Genomic DNA, 8,717 nt, shown 5'->3' on the forward strand with positions numbered 1-8,717 from the left:
ATACACCAAGGGCCTGGCAGTGAGGAGCAGCCACTGGCAGGATGTTAGTTTGGAAGAGATAATGACATTGATCTTCATACTCACTTGCTAGGCAGACTACTGAAGACAATGCACCCTACTCAAGTACATAGCTGGTGGCAAGCAATGGCTGAATGCACAAAAGGAAAGGAATGGACACCATAGGAAAAGCTGAGACATAGGAGTTGGAGCATGTGGAGGTGAGTCTGAGAGAGTCAAACTGAGAACCAGGACCCACATATGCAGGGAAGTTGAAACTGAAATCCCAGCCTCTATAACTGGAGCTGTTACAAGGATTGGGGTTAGCCATGAGAATCCAAATGTCAATTGACTCCAAATGTGTGGAGAAATGGCTGGTTTAGAGGTTGGGCAGGGCCTGCCAGGCACAATTTTTTTCTGATGTAAATCCAATTCACTTTGTGATTACTACAGTTTGAATGTGTCCCCCAAAATTTCATGTGATGGAACCTTAATCCTAAAATTCATATATTGATGGTAATTTTGGGCAGAGGTACTGGGGATTGAACCCAGGGGTGCTTAATACTGAGCCACATCCCCAGCCCTTTTTATATTTTATTTTGATACAGGGTCTCACTAAGCTGCTTAGGGCCTCTCTAAATTGCTGAGACCGGCTTTGAATTCACAATCCTCCTAACTTAGCCTCCCAAATTGCTGGGATTACAGGCATGTGCCACTATGCCTGGCCTTGTTGATGGTGTTTTGAGATAGAGATTTGCAAAGTAATTAGGATTAGATGAGGTCAGGAGAGTGTAGTGCCACAAGACAGTATGGCTTTATAAGAAGAGGAAGAGAGATTGGAGCTACCATGCATGCTCTCTCTTACCACATGATGCCTCCACCATGTTGTGATGCAGCTAGAAGTCCCTCACCAGATGCTAACACCATATTCTTGGTCTTCTCAGTCTTAGAACAGTGAGCTAAATAAATCTCTATTCTTTATAAATTACCCAATCTCAGGTACTCAGTTACAGCAACAGAAAATGGACTAAGACAGTGACCTTGGGTGCATCTCCCCATTCCAATGTTTTCATTCCTCCATAAGCAGATTTTTTTAAAGTTAATATTTGTTAGGAGTTTGCTACTTGCTCTTAGAGCCTTCTGGATGTTTTCTATAATTCCATCCTTACACTAGTCCTCTGAATTAACACTGTGAGAGAGAAACCAAGTCACAAAGGAGTTAAGAGATTTGCCTAGGTAGGAAGCCTAGTGGTGTTTGAATCTGGCAGTTTAACCCCAGAGTGCATACACACCCCCATTCTTACCCATAATGCTGTACTACCATGTTGAAATGTGTATGTGGGGATGGGATGGCAAGGACTAAAATTCCCACTATCATGACAACTGAGAAACATTGTCTAAAAGCTCGAAGTAACTCACTTTCTTTGGCCCTCAAGTCCCCTCCATCTTAGAGACAAAAGGGTCTATAAATCAGATCTGATGGCTGTGACTGGAGGCTTTGACTTCTGTTGTCAGAGACACAGGTGACCTCAGACAGCACATGGATGTGGATGACTAAGTCTCCAACAGGCTAGTGGAGTAATCCTCCCTCCTCAGTCTTTCTCTGAATAAATCGCAAATGAAGTTCTCAGAACAGCTAATAGCATAGTAATAGCAGCCTCTGGAGCTTTAAGTTTCATCCTGGGCTGGTCCAGAAGTCCATGGTACCTAGGTCCCTGCTCTGAAAAGAAGTGGTTGTTGGAAACACACTTTCTGTGACTTTTTTTTAGAGAGGAGACAGCAAGTGCCCTGGACACAAGAACATCTTAGGCATGTATAACAGAGGCTGTTTGCGTCCACCATATCTCCTCCCTTACTGTATCAGCACACACAGGCCCAACTTGCTCCTACTTTCCCTTGATACTTTTTCTGTCCCCCAGGCCCTACTTTGCCCACCTGTATAATGGGTCCAGAATATTGAGGGAATTAATGCCCTCTGGGAGGGGCTCTCCACTACTGGGAAATTAGGAGGAGACTCCTTGCCTCTTAGCTAACATAGTTTTGAGATGTGTGCTCTGCACTTTCTCTAGGTGAACCCAGCGGGGTTGGCTCCTTGCACACAAAGTGGTGACTCACTTGATAACATCCTGGCCTTGCCTATTTGTACCCCTTCCTGAGTTTCCTTCACCATCCATCCAGATAAAGTACTTTCCCTCAAGTCATTGTCTCAAAGTAGCTTCTAGAGTACCCAAATTAAGACACTAGAAAGGACTCGTGGTGATGAATTTTAGCCTATCTCTAGAAACATTCTTCATCTATAATAATTGCAATCATCTAAGAGGGAAGCATTTTTCCAAAGTTCCCCAAAGACAGAAAAGTCAAGAAGTAAGACAAGCTTATAGAACCTAGTAAGGGGCTCTTAAAATCTGATTGAAATGGGTCTAAAATATTCTGAATCTCCATTACATCTCCAGTACCTCCAAGGTAGCTTCCAGAACCTTTGGAGTTGCTCCTGGACTGTCATTTCTGTCTTTGAAAATGAAGGCAAAAGTGATCCTGTCTCTTTTATATGAGGGTTCCTCTTCTTGATGCTCTGGTCTTCTTTTGCCACATCCAAATGGAAATTACTTTTCTGCTCCAGTTAGCAACAGTTTCTGCTTTCCAGGTGAATAAACATAATTCTCTGCAGGGGTAAAGGAAGCATCCAAGTCAATTCCCATGGTTGGTTCTGGCTGCCCTCACATTTACCCAGGGCGCCCTCTCCTAGCTGCTCAGCCCTACTTCCTTTGGTTTAATAAAGCCCCAAATCTGCCAAGAGCAGAAGTCATGTACCATTCATGCCTGGGCAAGACCCAGGTTCTCATTAAGAAATACTTGTACAGAAAAGGTCGACAGATATGGTGATTCTCTACAGCAGGGCTTTCTAGTCCTTTTCACATCACAAGGCCCAAAGTAAATTTGTAATATTCCTTTGACACTTCGGGGTAAATAAAGAAAGAGGCTTTTGGCCGAAGGCAATTGAGAGAAGATCTCTGTATCCCAGGCCCCAGGCAGCTGCCCCAAGAGCTGTAAGGATCAGTAATGTCCCAGCATATCTGTAACTGACGGGGCATGCCAGTTGTTTTAACGATGTATTAACAACTATTCAGAATTTGGTCCATAGAAAGTCATAGTGCATTACAAGACAAAAGCACAGATGGCTCTTCTCAGAAGCCACAGGTTCCCCCTGGATCTAGTCCTGCTACTTACTAAGGTCTTCTTAAGGACAAATTATTTAAATTTTAATAAATAGCTTGATTGAGATATCACCTTCATAGCATAAAATTCATCTGTTTTCAGTGAGAAAGTCTATAAACTTTAGCATATTTATACTTGCACAACCAACACCACAATCCAATGTTAGAGAATCTTCCATTATTCTCCCAAAAAAAAGCTCACTATTAACCCATTCCTGCCTGTGAGTTGTGCCAGCCACTAACAAACTACCCTCCTAAATTGCTGTTCCCCATGCTCCGGGTATTTCAAAGGGTGTTCTCCAAGTGTGTTTGAACGTGTCCACTCCTTTCCCACTCTGAAATATTTGCCAAGTTTCATTGTCAAACCTAAGACATGGTCTTCAGCAAAGTATAACGTTGGGAGGAGGCCTGTAACAATCTTTGAAGGAGTCCCAAAGCTCCTTTCTTCAGTCACTCTTCATTATGCACCTGCTATATGCTGGCTTTTGTGCTGGTGCTGGAGACTCAAGGCCCATATGGAGTTCATGGTCCGAAAATGCCCTGGTTTCCATTGCTAACTAAGTCAAGAAATTTCCCTTTGCCTCTGCACCAGCCAAACTAGGGTATGTTTGATGCCTAGTGTAGATATATATATAAGGATCCTGTTTTCATCAATGTTTTTACAACTTGGAATTAGCTATTATTCATATTTATTATATTCATATTGCCTTCATCTTTTAAAAATAAAATAAATTGTTTTAGTATGATGAGGTTTTGTTCCATTTCCTACCTCTCAATGAATCTATTCAATATCCTTTCAGTGTATTTTGGCACCTATAGTGTGTGCTATTGATACTTCATCCAGATCCCCTAGGAACTCACCAACCAGTTCCATGTGCTCTTATCCACCTTATGGGTTTTTGTGTCTAATGGCTTACAATGAACACTCTGGAGATTGTTCATGGGTTGCTAGTGTGCAGACATGGTGGTGTCAGCAATCACAGAAAGAAATGCTTTATATCATTTATACCTTCCCAAGGTATCTAAGGACTGGTGCAAGAAAAGGAATGTAGAATTCCACCTTTGCATCACTTGGGGCCACCTGGCCTTGGCCTGAAATCCATTCTTACTCGGCTTCTTCCATCTCTCTAGGCTGCTTCCCCCATTCCTTTTCTGGCTTCAAGGGGGAGAGCTTCCTCCATAAAAATCACAGTAATGCTCTGTGAGAATAATAAATCAAAGCAGCCTCATATGACACTTAATGCATATCTCTTCTTTTCAGAGGAGTGACAGTCTAAGGTGGAAACTTAGTGCAATTGTTGGCACAGATTTCATAACACCAGGTGTTCTCCAAAGTGCTTGTACTTATTCACAGTGACTGAGTATCCATTTTCTTACATTTTTTAAAACCCAGGGTATTGTCACACTTGAAGTTTTGCCAGTCTGGTGGCTAAGAAATGGTACCTCATTATTTTACTTTCACATTTTCAAATGTGTTTCTTGCCCTTTTCAGGGTATTTCTGTGAAGAGCCTGTTCATACCGTTTGCCCATTCTCCTGTTGGATTATTTTCCTTTTTCTATTTGGTTTGTAGGAACTCTAGCTCATTCTGGGTGCCTTTTCTGATACAAAATTTGAAAGCTCTGTATTGTTTCAAAATAGAAATATATTTTAAATGACATAACACATTTCTTTTAAAATTCAAATGATGCAGAAGAACAATTAGAAAGTAAAAGTTTTTTTTATAATCTCCACTATGGCCTCAGGCTTCAACCCCACTCAAGGATAAAAAATAACCATTGTTAACAGATAGGCATGTATCCTTTCTGAATGTATAATGAATATGTAAATATAAAAAATAATTTTACGTAAATGAATTCACTAAATATAACCAAGCATCTGTCAAGAGCCACATATAAATGGTAGCACAATATACAAATTGTTCAAAATATACAAAACCCTCCCTAATTAGCTTTTATTAATACCCAGTTTGCTATAGGTATCTTTCTATGTTAAACACATAAATCTCCCAAGCCTAGCACAATATTGCATTGAAAGTTCCATCATATTTTATTAAACTAATCCTCTACTAACAGATCTTTTGTTTTTTCCACTTTTTATATTATATAAAAGATTCTTTCAGTGAACATCCTTGGACATATGTCCTCTCCTTAGCTGCCTGAGTCTTTCCTTAGGGTAAATGTCTATAACTTAAATTTCTGAATCAAAAAATGCCCATTTAAAATTGTGATACATATTGTCAGATTGCCCTCCAGAAATCTTGTCCCAATTTACGCTTTCACCAACAGTATATAAGTATATCAATTGCCTCACACTATCAAGGTCTTCTTTAAAACAAAATCTCTGATAACTATTTCTAGAATCCCCCAAATAGTTCATATAATCTTCCTTTCTTTATAGATCTTTAAAAACATAGTAGACAAGAGCAACATTTTTTACAGCTCCAGCCTAATGGGATATTTTAGCTCTTTCATTAATTCACAAAATCCTCTCTAGAAACCATTTATCACAAAGTGGAATATCTTTGAAGGGAGAGGTCTGATGGAAATAACTTACCCAGAGGCATTTTGGTTTCAAATATTAAAAGGACTTCCTCCTAAGTTATCTCACCCCTGTGTGTCCTCATAGCTAGGAAGAACCTCTGCCATTCATTGAAAAGCTTCCCAGCCTACCTACCATGGGTCCTTGTGCCAAGCATATTTCTGTGGCATATAGAAATACACCACTTGCCTTGATGGAATCTCCATCTTAGACGTACATACTGAATTGCATTTATTTACTGAGATATGTAGACTGACAGGGAAAAAAAGTTCACAGATGGAAATCAAATGTGAATATTTGGCTTTTTGCACTAGAATTCAGGAATCACAAAATATCTTCAAATCAAATTATTGGCTCATGCCCACTGTACCTCTTGAGCTCCAGAGAAACCCTGTCTAACCAGCAGTCAGTAAAACCTGTGCAAAAGAAATTAACAATGCAAGAAGATGAGAGTCCTGATTTCCTAATTTGGCAACAAATTCTAACCCATAAAATTCCTCAGCAAAATCTTCCTTTTAAACTGTCCCCCTTTTCTGGAGACTCAAAAGAAATGATCCCCATAGAGATTCCTTGCTTCTCCCTGTAGGCCTTCCAGTTTGCTTCAGGGTCTGTTTGGCTAAAGATGCAGTAAGCATGGTAGAGTTGGTGGAGTGGAGGGAGGGAGGGGAGTGGGGTGGATATGGGAGGGGAGTGCTGGGGACTGAATTATAGCAGTTTGGATTCCATGCTTTTGTGGTTATGTCAAGGTGTATCCTGGTGTTGCGTCATCACTAGAAATATGGGAGGGGAAAAACAAACGGCAGAGCGAAGGCAGGCAGAGAAGGAGAATTCTGGTTACTGTTGACATCTAAGATAGCCTTGTTTATTTTGGCATAAACTTCTATGCTTTACTGAGAGTTACTTTAGAAGAAGTAATAGTTAGGAGTCATTGCAGAAGGAGAAACCTCTGCATTATTCACAAGAAGAAATGTAACACAGGAAATTGGGGGCTTACATTGTTATTAGAATGCCTGAAGAAGTGGCTTCTAATCTGTACTCCCATGTACTCAGGGAACTATGCAGTACTGACCACCAGAGTAGTACTACCTTTGAGCCCACCACCAGAATATTGAGTTCAAAATCAAAGCAAAATAGCTGTGATCCATGGACCAGGAAAACAGAATCAAGAAGGTGCCACTATCTCTGAACCCATTGCTGCCAATGCTACTCAAAACCTAAATGTACCAGGCGCAGTGGCACATGCCTGTAATCCCAATGGCTCAGAAGGCTGAGGCAGGAGGATCACAAAGACAGCCTTAAAAACAGCAAAGTGCTAAGCAATGCAGTGAGACCCTGTGTCTAAGTAAAATATCAAATAGGGCTGGGGATGTGACTCAGTGGTTGAGTGCCCCTGAATTCAATCCTCAGGACACCCCCCACCTAAAAAAAAACCCTAGAAACATGGATCATAGACATGTGAATCTCACATTTCTACAAATGCTCTTGCCAGCAGAAAAATACCCCAAAGGCAGGACCATGACCTCTGCCTAGCTCCTGTTTTCCAGAATTCATAGGAGTATATCTAATTAGCAGAACCTCAAAGTCACATTCAGAATCCAAGTTTCCAAGGAATATAGGAAATGCAGTTAGTTTTCTAGCCTGCATGTTGTAAAAATGAAGCTGAGGGTGGAGTCTTATTAAGGAAATTGGGGCCTAATCTCACACAATGAAGATTAGGGTCTACTTTTTCTTCTATTGGACACAGTGTCTCTGGTTTAATTCCTAGGTCCTTGATCTACTTTGAGTTTTGTGTATGGTGAGAGATAGGGGTTTAATTCCATTTTGTTGCATATGGATTTCCAGTTTTCCCAGCACTATTGAAGAGGGTATCTTTTCTCCAATGCATGTTTTTGTGGAATAAGAGCCCAGCAACCTAAACCTAGGATCCACTACTTTTGATCCTAGGCAAGTCACACACAAACACAAGGAGGGAGAGAGAAAGAGAAGGGCGGTGGGGGAAGAAGAGAGAGAGATGCACTCAATTAGAGAGAAACACCATATTAGAAATGATATCTTTAAAGGGAATGTAGCTTGTGAAAGGAAAGACTATTTACCTCTTATAACAGGCATGTTGTTCTTAAGCAGGATTGTCACTTCCAGAAATTCAGAAGCTTGGCACTGACATTAGTTTCGTGAAACTTAAGGTTCACTTGTGACTCAAATAACGTGCTGCTTGTTGCTTTGGGACAGAGGGTTTGTGTCCGTAGGGCCAGTTCTTTCTGGGGCATGTATAGGCCTTCTTCCTTTCCTCTCTATGCGGGTGATTAGAAGCTTTTTGGTGAGTATGATTTATTACAGCCTTGCTGTCCAATATAAATATTCACAGAGTTTATTGATTTCTAGTATTATCAGGCATTACAAGGTGAGGTACCTTTATGATCAACTAGTACTGTTCCCTCATTTTATAGTCTAATAAACTGAGACCCACAGAGAGAAAGTATGTGATTTATCCAGTCTCAAAGCAAATTAGTCTCAGAGATAGATAGAACTAGAATCTAGATCTCTTGAATCCTTTACAAGGGTGTTGGCTGTCTTTTCTTTATGAGCCATTTATTGAGTCACTTCAGGAAAGGGAATGTATTTCCTACAACTCATGGATGTGGCAGACTCCCTAATGTTGGCTGACCCAATGGTCATTCCTGAGCCCTTCTTCCTTGCTGTTCCACTATAGGAACTGGAAACAATCCACTCAATCTTCCATTTATATTTGGAATATATATGTGATCTACTTTGAACTGACAATATAAATGAAAAGTCTTTTAGAGGGGTTCTCTGATAAAAAGGAAGTCACTGGATGTAACAGACATTTGGTATGTTTGGTCCCCAACACTGCTTCCTTCTTGTCCTGGAATAAGGTTGTGATGTTTGGAGCTGTGGCAAGCATCTTCCAGTTCTGGTTCTACAAACATGATGGCAAAATGCCAAC

This window comes from Ictidomys tridecemlineatus, chromosome X, assembly GCF_052094955.1.
Source record: "Ictidomys tridecemlineatus isolate mIctTri1 chromosome X, mIctTri1.hap1, whole genome shotgun sequence".
NCBI lineage: Eukaryota > Metazoa > Chordata > Mammalia > Rodentia > Sciuridae > Ictidomys > Ictidomys tridecemlineatus.